Source organism: Schistocerca serialis, chromosome 3 (genome assembly GCF_023864345.2).
Source record: "Schistocerca serialis cubense isolate TAMUIC-IGC-003099 chromosome 3, iqSchSeri2.2, whole genome shotgun sequence".
In the NCBI taxonomy this organism is placed as follows: Eukaryota; Metazoa; Arthropoda; class Insecta; order Orthoptera; family Acrididae; genus Schistocerca; species Schistocerca serialis.
This window is the reverse complement of record NC_064640.1, coordinates 540,040,666-540,062,239: the sequence shown is the minus strand read 5'-3', so window position 1 is coordinate 540,062,239 and position 21,574 is coordinate 540,040,666. Positions and strand designations below refer to the sequence as shown.

At 45.2% G+C, this 21,574-nt stretch overlaps 1 protein-coding gene across 1 annotated transcript in view; it reads left to right on the top strand.

Annotated features, from left to right (window-relative positions):
- The first annotated feature begins 1,807 nt into the window (after window positions 1-1,807).
- LOC126470415 (uncharacterized) overlaps window positions 1,808-21,574 on the top strand; it is a 462,727-nt gene continuing 442,960 nt past the window's right edge. Inside the window, exons 1-2 of the transcript XR_007586176.1 lie at window positions 1,808-1,846; window positions 2,473-2,558. The gene's annotated coding sequence lies outside the window, so the exon portion shown is untranslated. The remainder of the gene's footprint in view (window positions 1,847-2,472; window positions 2,559-21,574) is intronic.

Below are 21,574 nucleotides of genomic sequence, written 5' to 3'. Positions count from 1 at the left end.
CGATGTGCCTGTTTTATTTATTTTGACGACTTTTCCTCTTCAGGCGTTTGATTTTTTACTACGAACGTTGGGGGCGGCTTGGTGCGCTATTGTGACTCTGTTTTCATCTCAGTATGCTGTTTTAATTCAGGGAAACCGGTTGTGACAATAAGGAAATCACGAATTACAGCTGTCTTGGGGTTCATTTTACATTCATTATAAATTTAAATGTTAGGAAGTATTTCTGGAGCTATTTACCAGTAGTGAGGTCTTGTACTGAAGTGAAACATTTTAGAGAAGAACAGAGTATTGGTGACTATGAGGGTGTCACCCCAAGTACCATTATCCAAGATGACGGCGATGACGTCATCCAAGATGGCGGCAATGACGTCATCTGATGACGTCATGCAAGATGGCGGCTTTTGGTGGGAAGTTCGAATTTTGGCGCGAAGATAGGTCAATTGGGCTACCTCCACTTCCATCAGGACAATGCAACACACCACAGCTACCTCCACTAACCTAAGAAAAAGGCGGAAAAAAAGGAACTTGTGCTACCTGCACTATGTGAAATCTGTCCCTAAATAAATTGCTCGAAAATAAATAAAGTACACTTCCTCTCTCCAGCAGCCCAGCACAGGCTTAGCCATTTACATGACATATTTCCCCCCGAGACCACCAACTAGAATGACATCACGGGAGGGACGACAGTACCCTCTGGTGGCGATACTGTGTACTAGTAAGTTGGACTCCAGACCTTATGGTGGACACAGTTTCCCCGCCATTTTTCCCCACTGCAGACCGCCATCTTGGATTATGTCACTGAACGGACAACAGCGCCCTCTGGTGGCAGTACTGTGTACTAGGTCAGCTGGACTCCGGACTTTGTGGCGAACACACTGGATAGTGGTAGTGCCTCAAATTGTTTAAATAAAGACTGAATGCAAACTAAAGGCTCATGTCCAGCACAGGCTGAGTCCTTTTACCACTAATCCCTAGTAGGAAGTGGTAGTCAGATAACTTAGGTTAGTGGAGGTAGCCCAAGTTCCCATTTTTCCTGCCATTTTCTTAGGCTAGTGGAGGTAGCAGTGGTGTGTTGCATTGTCCTGATGGAATTTGAAGTTCTGGCTATTTTCTGGGGGAGGGAAGGGGAGGGGGGTTAGGTTAGTGGAGGTAGCCCAATTGACCTATCTTCCCGCCAATGTTCGAACTTCCCACCAAAAGCCGCCATCTTGGATGACGTCATCAGATAACGTCGAGGCCGCCATCTTGGATGACGTAATCACCGCCATCTTGGGTAACGGTAGTTGGGGTGACACCCCCTCTTCACCCTACTGAAGAGAACCTTTTGCAATGTGGTACTACAAAAAATACTGATGATAAAATTGGTATATTGGAGTTGTTGAATTGAAATGAGGGAAAATGAATTTTTTGACACAACTTATCTACAAGAAGGGATCGGTTGATTGGACCTTTCCTGAGGGATTGGGGAATCGTCAGTACGGTATTGCAGTGAAATGGAGGGTAAAATTGTTGAGTGAGACCAAACGCGAGTACAATAAGCAGATTCAAACGTATGTTGCTAACAGTAGTCTTACAGAGATGAAAACATTGCACAGAATAGACCGTGTGGAGAAGTGCAGCAAACCAGTCTCCGGACTGAAGTGGACGACGACGACAACATCAAAAACAGCAGCGGTAGTGCACAAAAGATATGGAGGCCAGTGTTCGGATGCGTCGCTCCCCGTTGTGGTAGGAGAGGAGAGCCGGCGTCGATTTTTGGGATCGATGAAGCGTCGGCGCGTTTCCCTGGAGGCGAGTGTTTGTAGCTAGTAAGTGCGCGGCGCGCCACGCTGCAGCAGCTTGCGAAGTACGTACTGTTAATCAGCGCGAGCTACGATTCACAAAGCCCTGTCTCAAACCCTTATTGTGTAGACATTTTAATGCAGCAGTTTTAGCTGGAGGGATGTTTAGAACTACGGTTGCCTAAATTTATGGTGGAGGTTGGGTCTGAACCGTCTCGTTATGGCACATAAGCGAGCTATTGCGCGGTTGCCGTTACCAAATGATTTGAGTACTCAGCTTTCGTGTGGGTCGTGCATTGCTCGTTGTTTTGCTTTCTCACTCTGAAATGAGTGAAGAGAATAATCCTAGTCCATTACGGTGTTGGAGCACGACGCTCACAAGAGCAGAAGGGAAAGGCGATAACGAGAGGACAGTTCTGCGTTCGCAGCAGCACAGATCACGGGTATAGATCGCCAGCCCTGCGAGGGGGACACAGGGGGTATTTTTCCTCCCCTCTCCTGCCCCTTCATTCCTCATCCCCCTCCCCCTGTACGCAGTCATTGGGTCGGCCAAGTTCTTTTTGTATACGTTCGCTTTCGACTGCCACGTTAAAATGACCGCACTATAATTTCTCTGTCGCTATGGGTAAACATGGCGAAGTCTTACTGTCGCAAACACGCGCCTTTCTTACTTTTCCATCGTTTGTTCCAGGAGTACAACACTTGCAACCACTGGAAAGTGACCAGCAGACATTCAGTCCCATCTGCAATGCGTGCCACCGGTGAATCTTCAAAAAGGTAAAATCTTGAATAATTACTACTAACGGTGAGCTTTGCACAATGCGTTACAAGTGTAGTATGGTACTACATCGTTTTGTACAAACAGTAAGGCAGCCCTCAGCCTGAAGGTTAGTACGAGAAGCACTGTGGTTTACTAAGCGTGCTGCTATTGGAGCTGGTATGCCATTAGCTTCCTCTGAGATTTGAACTGACTTAGCCAGCCAGTTATAGCAAGATCTACAGTTTGACGTGAACTCCGAACCACGGTGCAACTGGGATTTTTCACAGTAACAAAAATTGCCAAAGCTGAATAAGTGATGGTAAAATGTAAATGTCGTGGGACTACCCGTCGGGTAGACCGTTCGCCGGGTGCAAGTCTTTCCAAAAAAATGGTTCAAATGGCTCTGAGCACTATGGGACTTAACTACTGTGGTCATCAGTCCCCTAGAACTTAGAACTACTGAAACCTAACTAACCTAAGGACATCACACACATCCATGCCCGAGGCAGGATTCGAACCTGCGACCGTAGCAGTCGCGCGGTTCCGGACTGCGCGCCTAGAACCGCTAGACCACCGCGGCCGGCACAAGTCTTTCCATTTGAGGCCATTTCGGCGACTTGCGCGTCGACTGGGATGAAATGATGATGATTAGGACAACACAACACCCAGTCCTGAGCGGAGAAAATCTCCGACCCACTCGGGAATCGAACCCGGGCCCTTAGGATTGACATTCTGTCGCGCTGACCACCTTTTTTTTTATCTCATTTTGTTCGCCGTTGTTCGTTGCATCTGCTCGGGGCGGACGTAGTAAGACATCCGTTTAAGTTCGTTGTAGATCGATTAACCCAGTTTTTTTTTTTAATTACAAAGGGCAGCTAACCCTCTGACCGAACACGCTGAGCTACCGTGCCGGCAAATTGTTCGTTGTATTTGTTCGGGATGGACGTCCCCTGATGCTTGTTCAAGTTCATCGTTGAGCCATTCACTTAGTTTTCTTTTTTATTACAGAGGGCAGCTAACCCTTTGACCGAACACGCTGAGCTACCATGCCGGCTACCACGCAGCTACCGGGGGCAGATAATAAGTGATGATGACAGATAAAAATCCTAGGACTGAGCAGTAATCGACCTCGAAACTTTTCTCTCTTTTAGCACTTGCTTTTCCTCGCCAGTTTTTTGCTTTCTTGGGCCGTTGTCATTTTTGTAATGCAAAACCTAAGTAATTGTATTCTGATTTTAAACTGAAAGTAAGGAATCTTAACATATTAACTGTATCTGCTTTTTAATCAACTTCGAAGACGTCGTAATAGATAAAAGATGATAGATGAACTTCTTCTCTTTGTTTTCTCCTTTTTCATTGTACTCGAAAATACGAGAGGACTTTAAAAAGTAAGTTACACATTATTATGGCAGATCAAGTACCTTTTATTTAATGCAGCACTACACATCACAGTGACGCAGATACATGACATTGCTTTTCAACATAGTCAACAAGTCTCTGCAAACAACGGTAGGAACGTCCTATCAACCGTCCAGTTCCTCGATGATAGAAATCAGCTCCTTGGTCACAGAGCAATTTGAGAATCGCAGTATGAACGTCTTCATCGTTTGAAAATCTCCTTCTCTTTATATGTTCTTTTAACCTTGCCGAAATTATTGCGTGGACATTGTCATCTATGCTCAATGTCGATAGTCTTCCTTTCCAATCGGCACCATCTACGCTTGTCTGGTCTTCGTCAAATTGTTGGCACCAATTCAGTGCGGCTGGACGCAACATTTCATTTCAGAATGTCAAATCAAACACTTTCAGCCGTCTAAATTTCCACACTGTTATTTTATTGGGCTACCAGTTTTGGCGATATATTACGCCTTCTTCGGGCCACCTGATCGATGTGTATTTCAACCTCGGTGCCGGTCAAAACAGGGGCCACCATTCAAAGACTGGTAAGTCCGCGGGACAGTATGATTCTTATGGACAAATTGCACAGATTTACGGTGAAATTCCGGAGGTATATGGACAACATGAAATGTCACCGTATGTCCATCTTGTCAGCGATAGTTGCGGGACCTCGGCTGTTCAGTACAGAATGTCAAATCAAAAACTTTTCAGCCGTCTGAATTTCCAAACTGTTATTTTATTGGACTGCCACTTTCGGTGATATATTACTCCATCTTCAGGCCCCCTGACCGACGTGTGGGAGTATTAAAACATCATCTGCCGACAGTCAGCAGTTTGGAAATTTAGGCGGATGAAAGGTGTTTGATTTGAAATTCTGTACTGAACAGCCGAGGTCCCGAAACTATCTATGAAAAGATGGACATACAGCGACAATTCATGTGGTCCATATACCGCCAGAATTTCACCGTGAATCTGTGCACAATTTAGAAGATTTGTCCTTAAGAATCATACTGTTCCGCGGACTTCAGTTTGGGGTGCTGCGTTATTTCGCTCGGACTCTGTGAACATTCTGTTATTGTATGGCGGCAGAAATGTGTCTGTGGGAATCCCGGAACATGCAGTCTATCCTTATACTGCGACACAGCGTGGGACGGAATGTGTAAATTACTTTTTCAAGTCCCTAAGTATAAACGAAAATTAATTGTAATTAACTGTATTACTGCTATTTTAAGGATGCAGCAGCATAAATATTGATTTAAACAACAGTGAGCTGATACAAACTTTTTGCGTCGTCTTCTTTTTCACCCTGCAGACTGTAGGTCGTATTAACTTGTTTTGCGCCAAATAACATTTACTGCTTGGTAAGCGTAGACGATCCCCACATAGCTACATATCTTTGGGTCCTTAGTTCGGCGCTTTAACACTGAGCAAGCCTGAAGCACAATTGTTATGTACATGGCCGTAAAAAGAAAGCAACGAATACTTTTGGGAAAGTTACAAAAGTAGTTGGAAGTGGCCTTCATTTTATGATTCACTTAACTGAATAAGACGTTCCATGGTCTTAAACAGGGAACTGCAGCAACAACATTGTCCAGTTTCTTTCTGTAATTGGGGAACAATATTAGAGTTAGTTTGTAAGCATTTATCTCCGCAACAAACCGATAAACAGAGATAAATCAGTATACTAATTTTTCCACAACCACTTCGATCTCACTTGACGACGAAAACACTGATCCAAGAAAGTCACGGTGTTATTGGCTGTATGAGCTGTAGTATTGTCCAGCTGAGAGCATGTGTAGTTTAGGTATAGTGTTTACAAATAATATGTACACTGTTTACAAATAGTTGCATCATCTATGTGTAATACTCACAGCCCCGTGTGTCATGTAAGAATATGATGAAGATAGTCCACGTGCCACTGCACAGTAAACACAAACTTCATGAGTGTGCAGAGGAGACTCGTGTAGTTGATGAGAATTTTTCACAGCTCTCTTGCAACAATTTTGTGCAGTCACATATTCAACATGAAATTAGAATGATATTAATACCTACAGCTGCTAACGGGCATCTATATATATCAACGGGGACAGGTGAAAATGTGTGTCCCTACCGGGACTCGAACCCGGGATCTCCTGCTTACATGGCAGACGCTCTATCCATCTTTTTTTAAAATCTCATTTTTGTTCTATATTGATTGTTGACTATGTTCGTGGCGGACGTCCCATGACACCCGTTCGGGTTGTTCGCTGATCTGTTCACTCAGTTTTTTTTTATTACAGAGGGTAGCTAACCCCTCTGACCGAACACGCTGAGCTACCGTGCCGGCATCCATCTGAGCCACCCAGGGTACAGATGATAGTGTGACTGCAGAGACTATCTCGCTCACGCCTCCCGCGAGACCCACATTCTCACCTTGTATGTCCACACACTACATTCCACACACTACATTCGTAGTGTCCCACCCCAACACACTCATTTCTTGTGGAAGACATTCTTACCAAGTCCCGTAAGAGTTCGGGGAATATGTGTGCATCCGCACAGAAGAAGAAGGTCATGGCCGGTGTTGCCAGAACTATGTACTTATAGGGATATGATGTCTGTTCTTTCGGACATGACCTTCTTCTTCCGTGCGGATGCACACATATTCCCCGAACTCTTGCGGGACTTGGTAAGAATGTCTTCTACGAGTAATGAGTGTGTTTGGGTGCGACACTACGAATGTAGTGTGTGAACATACAAGGTGAGAATGTGGATCTCGCGGGAGGCGTGCGCGAAATAACCCCTGCAGTCGCGCTTTCCTCTGTACCCTCGGTGGCCCAGATGGATAGAGCGTCTGCCATGTAAGTAGGAGATCCCGCATTCGAGTCCCGGTCGAGGCACACATTTTCACCTATCCCCGTTGATATATATCGACGCCGGTTAGCAGATGAAGGTATTAATATCATTCTAATTTCGTTCTAGACAGCTGCAGGTGACATGTCCGAAAGAACAGACATCGTATCGATATAAGTATATTCAACATGGTGTGGAACTCTGCCTCGTCGGACCAAAACCAAGGACACCTTTCACTTCCAGCATTATACGAGGGGCATTCAATGAGTAACACTAGACTTTTTTTTTGGAAGCAGATTGGTTTTATTCAATATTTCAATACACCATATTATTCTCCACTCTCTTGGCTACAAACGCCAAGTTTTGAACATGATCTTCATTCAATGCGACGGTCGTACGCCACCCTACAGGGAGAGCCTGTACCACTCCAATGGACTCTTGCTGCATCAATAACCTCCCCATCATTCACGTACTGTTTCCCACGGAAGCCATCCTTCATTGGTTCAAGCAGATGGAAGTTGGAAGATGCGAGATCCGGGCTGTAGGGGGATGAGGAACAGCAGTCCAATGAAGTTTTGTGAGCTCCTTTCTGGTGCGCAGACTTGTGTGAGGCCGTGCGTTGTCATGAAGAAGGAGCAGTACGTTTGCATTTTTGTCGTGACGAACACGCTAAAGCTGTTTCTTCAATTTCCTGACGGTAGCACAATAAACGTCGGCACTTCAGAGTCCCAGAAGGCCGTCATCACGACTGAGGGTGCGCTTTGAACTTTTTCTTCGGAGGAGAGGCACTGTGGCGCCACTCCATGGATTGCCGTTTTGTTTCCGTTCGAAGTGATGAACTTATGTTTCATCCCCTCTGACGTCGTTCGACAAAAAACTGTCACGATCACCATCGTAACGCGCAAGCAATTCATTGCTCTTTATGGTCTTCTGTTACGCGGCGACGAACCCAGGGGGCACACACCTTTGAGTACCCCAACTGGTGGACGAGTGTGTCAGCACTCCAACAGCGACATCCAGGTGTGCTGCGGGGTGTTCGATTCTGATCCGTCCATCACCTCGAATGAGAGTGTCCGCACGTTCACATATGGCAGGAGTCACAGCTTTGCGCAGCCGGCAACACACGGGAGATCGGACAGCTTTACGCGACCTTGTTGCGATGCTGACAGACGCCTCGCCCAACGACTCACTGCCAGGTCTCCGTAGACATTCTGCAGGCGTGTAACTCAATGATAGATCTCTGCTTGGAACACACCGTCGTTACAGACGCGATTTTGAAGGCTACGTATAGCTGCGTATATCGGAACTTCATGAAACTACAGGGGCTGAATCGGGAATATTCCAGGATGTTCAACAAGAAATTCTCCATTTTCAACCGAAACTGGCTGAGACAAAAATATATGTTTGCATTACTTATTGAACGTCCATCGTAAAACCATGAACCACAGACAGAACACTACACATTTAAAATTTTCTTGAGGTACACTACTGGCCATTAAAATTGCTACACCACGAATTGAAATAGAGATCAACACAAACATCATTCCGCCCTTTTTATTGCTCATGAAAACCACTCATTGCATGTTGTACCACGATACAGCGAGACCTCCAGAGGTGGTGGTCCAGATTGCTGTACACACCGGTACATTTAACACCCAGTAGCAAGTCCTCTTGCATTGAGGCATGCCTGTATTCGTCGTGGCATACTATCCACAAGTTCATCAAGGCATTGTTGGTCCAGACTGCCCCCCCCCCCCCCCCCTCAACGGCGATAAGGCGTAGATCCCTCAGAGTGGCTGGTGGGTCACGTCGTCCATAAACAACCCTTTTCAATCTATCCCAGGGATGTTCGATAGCGTTCACGTCTGGAGAACATGCTGGCCACTCTAGTCGAGCGATGTCGTTATCCTGAAGGAAGTCATTCACAAGATGTGCTCGATGGGGGTTCGAATTGTCGTCCATCAAGAAGAATGCCTCGCCAATATGCTGCCGATATGGTTGCGCTATCGGTCGGAGGATGGCATTCACGTATCGTACAGCCTTACAGCGCCTTGCATGACCACCAGCGCGTACGTCGGCCACACATAATGCCACCCCAAAACAGCAGGGAACCTCCACCTTGCTGCACTCGCTGGACAGTGTGCCTAAAGGCCCCCACACAGCGCTACTGCATGCTTGACAATCACGCTTGCGCAAGCATGCTAGCTGAAGCGCGCCCAAATTCCTCGCGCCGCCACACGACTCAAGCACGCACGTACAAGCATCAGTTCGTTTACATTGGAAAATGTCGAGCACAGACGACAATGCGCTTCCTGTTGCAGCCTTTTTGCTTGTTTTACGGAAATAACAAAAGACGAAACGCGATATGTGGAGTAAAGAGTGGCTTAAAAAACGAAAATCGTATTCTCATACAAATTTACGGAGTGAATGGAAGATATATCCTCCTGATTGGCATAATTATCTCAGGATGAATGAGGAAACGTATTTGAATCTTTTGTCCTTCGTGACGTCTTATGGCTTAACAAAAAAATGTTCAAATGTGTGTGAAATATTATGGGACTTCACTGCTAAGGTCATCAGTCCCTAAGCTTACACACTACTTAACCTAAATTATCCTAAGGACAAACACACACACCCGTGCCCCAGGGAGGACTCGAACCTCCGTCGGGATCAGCCGCACAGTCCATGACTGCAGCGCCTAAGACCTCTCGGCTAATCCGGCGCGGCATGGCTTAACAACAGAGGATTCTAATATGCTACCATTGTAAAAGTCTACTGCAGGAAACATTCCACTTGACGCAAAACATGTGAGAGGGGAATTTATGAAATACTTTGTGAATGAAGGACAATTTCCTTGGCAACATAAGTTTGTGCATTAGCAGTAAAGAAAAATGATTGTCTGGTGACACTTATCGGCGAAGAGAACGTGATGCCAATCCTGAGGTGTCCATTCGGCGTGTTGTTGGGCCCATCTGTAACGCGCCGCATGGTGTCGTGGTTGCAAAGATGGACCTCGCCATGGACGTCGGGAATGAAGTTGCGCATCGTGCAGCCTATTGCGCACAGTTCGAGTCGTAACACGACGTCCTGTGGCTGCACGAAAAGCATTATTCAACATGGTGGCGTTGCTGTCAGGGTTCCTTAGAGCCATATTCCGTAGGTGGCGGTCATCCACTGCAGTAGTGGCCCTTGGGCGGCCTGAGCGAGGCATGTCATCGACAGTTCCTGTCTCTCTGTATCTCCTCCATGTCCGAACAACATCGCTTTGGTTCACTCCGAGACGCCTGGACACTTCCCTTGTTGAGAGCCCTTCTTGGCACAAAGTACAATGCGGACGCGATCGAACCGCGCTGTTGACCATCTAGGTTGAACTACAGCCTTCTTCCTGGAGGAATGACTGGAACTGATCGGCTTTCGGACCCCCCCCCCCCCCCCCCCCGTCAAATAGGCGCTGCTCGTGCATGGTTGTTTGCATCTTTGGGCGGGTTTAGTGACATCTTTTAACAGTCAAAGGGACTGTGTCTGTGATACAATATCTACAGTCAATGTCCATCTTCAGGAGTTCTGGGAACCGGGGTGATGCAAAACTTTTTTGATGTGTGTATGTTGTCAGTATCTTTGATTTGTGGTGTAAGCTGGTAATGATCTTCGACTTGCAAGACACTGTATCTCTGTACCTGCCCGGTCTCTAAACTGTTTACTGTTTTATGTTTACGTGCAATATTCAGTGATACATAACGACATTTAGTGTCCTTTATGGTGAACTAAGGTTGTTAGCCTTTATAATGTATGATTTCAGTACCACATTACGGATATAGGTGTCACACAATAAGTAATTTCTAGAGAAATGAAGCGTAAGCAAGTCACCTGGCTGCATTCAGGAAAAGAAACACTCAGGTAAACCATTGATCTACCTGAAGATTACTGTTTAATTTCTCGAAACGCGTTGCGGAAGAAAATGCGAGCGACTGCAGCAGATAACAGGTTTAATTTCCCCTTTAAACAGATGAGCTGTTACGAAATGGTAGAAGAACAATAGCAGCGGCATTTCGTGAAGGACGTTCGGCGTCTGGTCGCCTCCTGCGGACAGATACGTGAGACGTGCCAGATAACGCCAGATAAGGCGGCCCGACAGCTAGGCAAAAGACTCCGTGCGATGTCGTAATCGTAAAAAGAACTCTGCCTAACCGTTCTTATGACGAGAACGAAATATTTCACTTCGCAACGATAAGATACCGATGTTTCGCGCAGACTGCACACACGGCCGATTTCTATAGCGATCCAGTTTTTATAATTCTCATTTGCGAATTAACTCTCTGCTTTATATCGAAGTCATTTTTCAGAGCGTATGAAGCAGTCCCACAACATGTAAGGATCAAAATAAGACTTTAATTGTTGGGTGTTTCTTAACTCGTCGCCTGGGCGACCATTATAGACGAATAATGTCGTGTGTGTGCTGTTTATGACGAGACTGGCGACCGACTCTTACTGAAACGTGTTGCTTTTTGCGTCGTCAGTCTCTCGACTGATATGAACGGTCATTTCAGAGTCACTCTTGCACATAACTAGCTCAATTATTTGCTGGATTTATTCCAATCGTTGTCTTCCCCTACAGTTTTTACCCTCTGCAGCTGTTTCTACTACCATGGAAATATATCGCTGATGTCATAACATACATCCCATCATCTTGTCCGTTCTTCTTGTCAGTGTTTCCGTATGTTCCTTCCTTCGCTCATTCTGCGGAGAACCTCCTCATTCCTTACCTCATCAGTGCAACTAATCTTCAACATTCTTCTGTAGAACAACATATCAAACGCTTCGAGCCGGCCGCGGTGGCCGAGCAGTTCTAGGGGCTTCAGTCCGGAACCGCGTGACTGCTACGGTCGCAGGTTCGAATCCTGCCTCGGACATGGATGTGTGTGATGTCCTTAGGTTAGTTAGGTTTAAGTAGTTCTAAGTCTAGGGGACTGATGGTTCAAATGGCTCTGAGCACTATGGGACTTAACAGCTATGGTCATCAGTCCCCTAGAACTTAGAACTACTTAAACCTAACTAACCTAAGGACATCACACAACACCCAGTCATCATGAGGTAGAGAAACTCCCTGACCCCGCCGGGAATCGAACCCGGGAACCCGGGCGTGGGAAGCGAAAGCGCTACCGCACGACCACGAGCTGCGGACAGGGGACTGATGACCTCAGATGTAAGTCCCATAGTGCTCAAAGCCATTTGAATCATTTTTGAGACGCTTCGATTCTTTTCTGTTCCGATTTTCCCACAGTCGATGATTCACTACCAGTGTCAGTTCTGTTCTATGCAACTGCGAGAGGAGCATATGAGGCAGCAGTTCAGTACTTATCACCAAAACCTTGCACCGCAAATATTGCGTAAGTGGAAAGTGCTACTGATGTACGGTTTTTACAAATTGGATCGGTAGTCAGGGGCTCGTACTGTTAGCTGGTAGACAAACTGTAATAATAGAAAGTGTATTTTTGCGCAAAAACACACTTTTTAAATGGAATAATGCCTATTAACATTAACAAACTGAAGATAGGTCAAATTGGAATGTAAATGGTTTTTATTACAGGACTCTAGTGCGAGTCACTTACGAGAAAACAGGATTTTGCAAAGTTTCCACACCGACTCTTGTTTGCGCCAGTCAACCTGCGTTGTTGCTAGGTACGATGTTGTCATGTTTGTTTACAGTGTGCTTGTGTTTTCCCTGCCGGCCGCTGTAGCCGAGCGGTTCTAGGCGCTTCAGTCCGGAACCACGCGGCTGCTGCGGTCGCAGATTCGAATCCTGCCTCGGGCATGGATGTGTTTGATGTCCTTAGGTTATTTAGGCTTAAGTAGTTCTAATTGCCCTACAATGACCTCAGATGTTAAGGCACATAGTGCTTGGGGCCATTTGAATTTGTGTGTTCCCTGAGTGTGTCCCGACTTACATATTGTACATGTGTTGGTGTGGGAACTTTTCAAAATACGATATCTCGTAAACGACTCGCACTAGAATCCTACAATAAACACCACTGATATTCTAATTTACTCTACTTTTAGTTTGTTAATGTCAATAAGCATTTTTCCATTTAAGAGAGTGTGTGTATACACAGAAAATGCACTTTCTGAGTATTATTACAGTCTGTTGATTGGCTAACATTACGAGCCCCTTGTAACGCCGGAAATGCATATCCTCCTATTTCCATCTATTGTACTATAATTTTTTTCCTTATTTTGTTACCTGAAGATATGACATTTCTGTGTCTTTGTCTTTATATATTGTAATTGATTTAATATATATATATATATATATATATATATATATATATATAAATATATACATTTATGTCGATGTATAATTGGTTTGTTTTGTAAATACACTCCTGGAAATTGAAATAAGAACACCGTGAATTCATTGTCCCAGGAAGGGGAAACTTTATTGACACATTCCTGGGGTCAGATACATCACATGATCACACTGACAGAACCACAGGCACATAGACACAGGCAACAGAGCATGCACAATGTCGGCACTAGTACAGTGTATATCCACCTTTCGCAGCAATGCAGGCTGCTATTCTCCCATGGAGACGATCGTAGAGATGCTGGATGTAGTCCTGTGGAACGGCTTGCCATGCCATTTCCACCTGGCGCCTCAGTTGGACCAGCGTTCGTGCTGGACGTGCAGACCGCGTGAGACGACGCTTCATCCAGTCCCAAACATGCTCAATGGGGGACAGATCCGGAGATCTTGCTGGCCAGGGTAGTTGACTTACACCTTCTAGAGCACGTTGGTTGGCACGGGATACATGCGGACGTGCATTGTCCTGTTGGAACAGCAAGTTCCCTTGCCGGTCTAGGAATGGTAGAACGATGGGTTCGATGACGGTTTGGATGTACCGTGCACTATTCAGTGTCCCCTCGACGATCACCAGTGGTGTACGGCCAGTGTAGGAGATCGCTCCCCACACCATGATGCCGGGTGTTGGCCCTGTGTGCCTCGGTCGTATGCAGTCCTGATTGTGGCGCTCACCTGCACGGCGCCAAACACGCATACGACCATCATTGGCACCAAGGCAGAAGCGACTCTCATCGCTGAAGACGACACGTCTCCATTCGTCCCTCCATTCACGCCTGTCGCGACACCACTGGAGGCGGGCTGCACGATGTTGGGGCGTGAGCGGAAGACGGCCTAACGGTGTGCGGGACCGTAGCCCACCTTCATGGGGACGGTTGCGAATGGTCCTCGCCGATACCCCAGGAGCAACAGTGTCCCTAATTTGCTGGGAAGTGGCGGTGCGGTCCCCTACGGCACTGCGTAGGATCCTACGGTCTTGGCGTGCATCCGTGCGTCGCTGCGGTCCGGTCCCAGGTCGACGGGCACGTGCACCTTCCGCCGACCACTGGCGACAACATCGATGTACTGTGGAGACCTCACGCCCCACGTGTTGAGCAATTCGGCGGTACGTCCACCCGGCCTCCCGCATGCCCACTATACGCCCTCGCTCAAAGTCCGTCAACTGCACATACGGTTCACGTCCACGCTGTCGCGGCATGCTACCAGTGTTAAAGACTGCGATGGAGCTCCGTATGCCACGGCAAACTGGCTGACACTGACGGCGGCGGTGCACAAATGCTGCGCAGCTAGCGCCATTCGACGGCCAACACCGCGGGTCCTGGTGTGTCCGCTGTGCCGTGCGTGTGATCATTGCTTGTACAGCCCTCTCGCAGTGTCCGGAGCAAGTATGGTGGGTCTGACACACCGGTGTCAATGTGTTCTTTTTTCCATTTCCAGGAGTGTATTATTTGTATTTTTACGCTGGGTCTGGCCTAGGGAAAACTATGCTATCGAACGATTACATCGATAGGTCGTGTGGAGAACCAATGTGTTTAGGATCTTTGGTAGTGTTAACTCTGCCGCATGGAGCGCGGGCAGAGGGACTCTGGCTGGAGTAGGGCGGTGGAGCAGGTGTGTTGTGTGACGCTCCCGCGAGTTGCCGCGCTTTCGGGGTTTTGCAGCATGTAATTGCGCTCGACTTGTTATGATAGTTTCTGACACGGTGTCGCGGACGGGAAGCATTAGCTGGCGCACATCAAGAGCCCGTTTCGCCTGGTGACCGTGTCGAGAAGAAGGCGCGCCAACCTCCAGCTTCTGCAACAGCGACGGCCGACAATGAGTGACTGTCGCCACCTCCCCGATCGACGACTTCGAACCTTCAATCAACCAACAAGGAAGACTGGAAGCACGTAAAATTTTAGATCTGTATGGCAGACCTCAGCTTTTCAAACTGTTCTCAATTTGTCTCACAAAATTACAGCAACGTAGCACGAACCTTTGTTGCTCATTGTCCCAATTGCATTACCAAGCAGTGTCTCTTCCTTTTCCTGAATGAACCCGAGTGTCGTTGAATTTCAAACGCCAGCATTCATTTCACTGCTTTAATTTCAAAGTTCAGTTAAGGTATTCATAGCTGGCTACAATATTTAGATTACACAAGCACAAATTAAGAGTGCGAGTTTTGTTACCATATTTTAGCTTACCTGTGACTGCAGCTCAGCTTGGTACGTACTAAATTTTACTGTTGTTAATTGTTCAGAATCATTTAATTCAAGTTCAAAGTTAAATCTCTTATTTCTAAATTGCGTAGATTCAAGTAGATTTTGAAATGATTGTTGAGGTAGCCCAAGACTAACCGTATTTTATTGAATTTCGTAGTGCTTCAGAAACAAAGTTCACTATTAATTTCAGTCACTAAATTAACTTTCGATTTTCCGGTTTTATTAATTCTTTTGTTAAATTAAGTCAGAGTGTAGCGAAATTTGTTACTTCTGGCAAACATTCAGTTTTCACACAACACATGTCAACCTTCAGTTGCCACGCTTTTAGTGCTAATTGTATGTGTATTAATCTTTCATTTTCAGTTATTATAGTAGTTGTCCATAGGATTGGCGACCGTAATTTTCCCCAAATCTGAAATATCTAATTAACGCCAATTAATTGTTAACGTAATGACCGCACATTTACTTTCTTTATTAACTTTACCCTTTTCTCAGAATTAATTTCCACCAATTTCATTTGCATTTTTCCTTTCATTTAGATGTAACCCTTTCCTCCCTCTTTACCGTCAAATTAACTTCGATGACGATTGCTTTTCCCAGATTTCCATCAGGTGCACACGGTTTAATTTTTCACTTTCATTAAGGTCGATAAGTGAGGGGGAGGTTACACCCTGACTGTTGAAACCGCACTCTAAAGCACTTTCCAGTTCCGCAATATTTGCAGTGCAAGTTTTAGGTAGTTCACCTTATTAATATCAAAGCAAACAATTTGTAGTTCTTATGTTCCGTGTAGTTCAAATTTTTATCAAGATGTACCCCCATAAAATTGGAATATTTTATCCTATTTACTGGTTCCAGTGTATGTGTTACATTAAGCAGGTGTCAATGTTACCGAACCGTGAGTTTCATACGTCATGGTGGCAAAGTACTTACACCAATATTTACAGAAGAATGAAAAAAAAAACTGGTAGAAGTCGAACTCAGGAGAGCTCAGTTTGGGTTCCGGAGGAATGCAGTTACATGCAAGGAAACACCGACCCTACAATCTATTTTAGAAGATAGATCTGCATTTCTGGGAATTATTGATTCAGAGAAACCTTTTCGCAGTTTTGACTGGATTATACATCTTGTAATTCTGATGTTAGCAAGGATAACATACAAGTAGCGATAGGTTATCTGAACTTGTGCAGTTTTAAGAGTCGATGGGTGTAAAAGGCAAACAGTACTTCAGAAAGGAGTGAGACAGGTTTCTAGGCTGTCGCTAAGGTAATTCGATGTGTACATTGAGCAGGCCGTAAGTAATCCAAGGATAAATTTGGGAAGGAAATTAGAGGTTAGGGAGAAGAAGTAAAAATTGAGGTTACCTGACGACGTTGTAATTCTGTAAGAGAAAGCAAAGGACTTGGAAGATCTGTTTGACAGAATAATAGTGTCTCAGAAAATATTAACATCAATAAAATTAAAACATATTTTGTGGTCTGTAACCAACGGTTCCCGTCAGCTCAACGAAGTTACACACTATCGGGATTGGCTAGCACTTGGATGGGTCACCCACCGTTCGGGTCTGCCGAGTGCTGCTGGTAAGCGGGGTGCGATCATCCCTTGTGTGGCCAGTTGAGGACTACTTGACTGAGGAGTAGCAGATCCGGTCACGAAACCTGACCGGCCAGGAGAGTGGTGTGCTGACCACATGCTCCCCCATATCCGCAGCCGATGACGCCTGCGGGCTGAGGATGACACGGCGGCCGGTCGGTACCGTTGGTCCTCTGCGGCCACTTCGGACGGTATTTGTTTGTTTTGATGGGATGCAACGTAATTAAATCAGGCGAATTAGATTAGGAAATGAGAAACTAAAAATAGTTGACGCGTTTTGCTTTTGGGCAGCTACATGACTGACGCTGCCGTAACTAGTGAGGATATAAAATGCAGACTGGCAGTAGCAAGAAAAGCATTTCTGAAAATGAGCAATTTGTTAACATTGAAAATAAATTTCAATGTTAGGAAGCATTTTCTGACAGTATTTTTCTGGAGCGTAGTCTTGTACGGAAGTGAAATGTAGACAATACAAATCACACAAGGAGAGTGCTACGTATAAAGGAATGCAGATGTTCCTGAAAATAATTGGGGAAAAAGGAATTTATGGCACAATTTGTCTAAAAGAAGGAATCAGTTGATGGGGTACATCCCGAGGCAGCAAGGAATCGTCAGTTTTGTGATGGAAGTGTGGGGGAACAAATTGCAGGGCGACGCCAAGTCTCTAATTCAGTAAGCATGTTCACGTGGATATAGGTTGCACTATTTATGCAGAGATGAAGAGGCCTGCATAGGAGAGACTGACATGGAGAGCTGCATCAAACCAGTCGTCGAACTGTAGACCATTACAACTCAAAACACCCAATAATAGTAAATAATACTTCCTTACGAACAAGGACATGGTTCAAAGTCTAAAGCTGGTCACGCACTAATGAACAACAAGCAGCAGCTGATTACTACAAGTCTCGTTTCGTTTTTGCTTGTCAGGGTAGTGTTTCATGCTTAAAAGTGTCTTGTTGCCTTTGTCATTGTTGTTACGAAACCTTTTCTCGGTATCTACTCAGAAGAAATTCATTCAGTGACTCATTTTCTTGAATGCATGAACATCAGAGCCGAATGGGCCACGTCCCAAACATTAGTGGCAAATAAGTCTGATTACCATATCTTTTGTTCTTCGGTGCTGTATCCTAGACACAGAGAAGGAACCAGATCTTCGTTTCATAATAACAGTAATCTTGTAAAACTTTCTCATAAAGACTCTTATTCAATATTCCTGGGCAGTGCTTATGAAGAGTTACCAAGTAGCTAGCTCATCCCTGAAGAAGTGTCTCGGTAGAGATTAACGTAAGTGTAGTCCCGACTTTGTGGGTGTATACTGGGTGAACCAGAACTACGCGGAATAATTTCGGACGTTGTTCGGGGATATTTTCTGAGTCATTTGGTTACAGGGTAATAATGTAATTATGATTTATTCGGTTTGTTACTCCATTTACATTTGTTCTGGTGAAAATACCTTAGCAGCAGTTGTTGCATAAACGTAATTGGCAATAATATTTTCATCATTTACGGCTGTCAGAAGAAATGAAGCACATTTTAGAACCTTAATAATTGCTGCATTAGAAAAAAGTACTGCCATGCCATTAAAATACGTAAAACTGAAAATTCAATTCTTGGGTTTAAGAAGACTTACACATTTTGAAGCCCGTGTAGTGATAGGTTTTCACTTGGCGATGAACGGCAGCATTCCCTATATGCTTCCGGTCCTTTATATCCATAACAGTTCTTTCATGATTGTCAAGGTGACTAAAAGAAGTAATCCACAACCTCATTGGAAGGCTAAGGCGCAGATCCTCGCAGAGTGGACGTTGGGCTGCTTTCGTGTATGCGTCATACGGCCTTGGACTGCCGACAGTATCGATCAGCGAGTAATCGACACAGAGAAGTGGTAATTATCTTTCGGGTCAAGTGCCGCACCTTCCAGCTGGTCCAGGTTGGCCGCCAAGTGCGAAATACTGCCACCCTCATAGCAATCACTTAAAGTGAAACGTCAACGATTTAACAATTATGACATTGCGAGCATGTGGACAGGCTGACAGCGGTACAGTGCGTGAAACAACCTATATCCGTATTGAATTGGGGCGTGGTAATATTTCAGGTGGCTCGAATTTTCGGAAATGAGTCATGACACCTGGTTCACCAAGTATGATGGCCGATCGTGAAGTACTGAGACTGGCCTCTGTCACCACACTCATTTAGTTCGCTGTTTCAGTGTTTGTAACACCTTCTTCGAAGTGCTCCCCATCTGCCCTAACGTGCGTTTTGCTACATTTTACACAATTCACCGACACATGATACAGCTTGCATTTCTTGACCACTGCCCTAATGGATTCAGCTCGAAATTTACGGAAACATGCCATTACTTATATGCATGCAGAAGTATGAAGTGGGAAATTATGGCTGTAAAGCGGATGTGGCTAAGCTCGAACAGAATAACGTAGCCCATACCCAAAAACGCATTCTAGTTTTCAGCATTTGACGATCCCATCCCTTTCTTCCAAAGGGACGCCCGCTCTATTCACTGCTGCCTGCTGACTCGCCCACTTGGGACGTTCTCGTTGCTATCTCTTTACTACACAGCACAGCATAGCACAGCAGTGCTCACGCAACATCGGTGCAGCGAAAGTTCTTCATAATCAGCCCCATGTGATTATATGCAATAAAATGAAATTTGCGTGGGAAGGGGCAAACGAGGAAGCAAAAGTCTCACTAAAAACTGTGCATGAGAGGTTTGTGGGAACTACTAGATATTTCAGTGGCACAATAAAGAGAAAAAAAAAACTGGAAAGGGAAAACGTGGCTGCAAGTACTTCCAAGGAGGACGTCACTATTTCTCAACGTTAATCCTTCGAAGACCAAGAAAGTAACTACAGAAAGAACAGTTTGGAGCTTCCACCGTCACTATGTATGATCATCCTGTGCAGTTCACTAACACCACCGCTAAACTGTAAACTAACACGGAAAACCCCAAGTACTGACTATAGAATAAAAACCTCATAGCAGGCTCTAACTACTAAACAGACAAACATCAGGATTGCATCCTCTCATCACACTCAACCCTTTGAAAACTTAAATGCGAACTATCGTCTTTTATGCCAGCGTCGCCTGAATTTCCTCTCCACCAAAAGTCTGTAACTACTACCAGCTGTCCGCAGCTCGTGGTCGTGCGGTAGCGTTCTCGTTTCCCACGCTCGGGTTCCCGGGTTCGATTCCCGGCGGGGTCAGGGATTTTCTCTGCCTCGTGATGACTGGATGTTGTGTGATGTCCTTAGGTTAGTTAGGTTTAAGTAGTTATAAGTTCTGGGGGACTGATGACCATAGATGTTAAGTCCCATAGTGCTCAGAGCCATTTGAACCATACTACCAGTTTCCTCGAACGCCATATATCTGTCCACCCTCCCCCCTTCTCCTATCCCAAACTAAATTTCTCGCATATTTGACACCAGCCACCCAGTTATTTCATCACTCGTTACCAACCATCGTAGTTCGCTGCGCTTGTAACGGCATATACTCCAGCCGTACCTATACAGTCACGGAATTCGCCCAGAAGCAAAGTGAAGAAACAGGTAGAAGATGGGAATTTAAGGAGATGGGACCTGGATAAACTGAAAGGACCAGAGGTTGTAGGGAGTTTCAGAGAGAGCATTAGGGAACGATTGACAAGAACAGGGGAAAGAAATACAGTAGAAGAACAGTGGGTAGATCTCAGAGATGAAATAGTGAAGCGAGCGGAGGATCAAGTAGATAAAAAGACGAGGGCTAGTAGAAATCCTTGGGTAATAGAGGAGATATTGAATCTAATTGAAGAAAGGAGAAAATATAAAAATGCAGTAAATGAAGCAGGCAAAAAGGAAATCAAACGTCTCAAAAATGATATCGACAGGAAGTGCAAAATGGCTAAACAGGGATGGCTAGAGGACAAATGTAAGGATGTAGAGGCATATATCACTTGGGGTAAGATAGACACTACCTACAGGAAAATTAAAGAGACCATTGGAGAAAAGAGAACCACTTGTATAAATATCAAGAGCTCAGATGGAGAACCAGTTCCAAGCAAAGAAGGGAAAGCAGAAAGGTAGAAGGAGTACATAGAGGGTCTAGACAATGTCATTGTACTAGAGGGCAATATTATGGAAATGGAGGAGGACGTAGGTGACGATGAAATGGGACATATGATACTGCGTGAAGAATTTGACAGAGCACTGAAAGACCTAAGTCGAAACAAGGCCCCGGGAGCAGAAAACATTTCATTAGAACTACTAATAGCCTTGACAAAATTCTACCATCTGGTGAGCAAGATGTATGAGAAAGGCAAAATACCCTCAGACTTGAAGAACAATATAATAATTCCAATCCCATAGGAAGCAGGTGTTGATAGGTGTAAAAATTTTCGGACTATCAGTTTAATAAGTCACGGCTACAAAATACTGACACGAATTCTTTAGGGACGAATGGAAAAACTGGTAGAAACCGACCTTCGGGAAGATCAGTTTGGATTCCGTAGAAATGTTGGAAGACGTGAGGCAATCCTAGGACTTATCTTAGAAAATAGATTAAGGAAAGGCAAACCTACGTTTCTAGCATTTGTAGACTTAGAGAAAGCTTTTGACAATGTTGACTGGAATACTCTCTTTGAAATTCTGAAGGTAACCGGGGG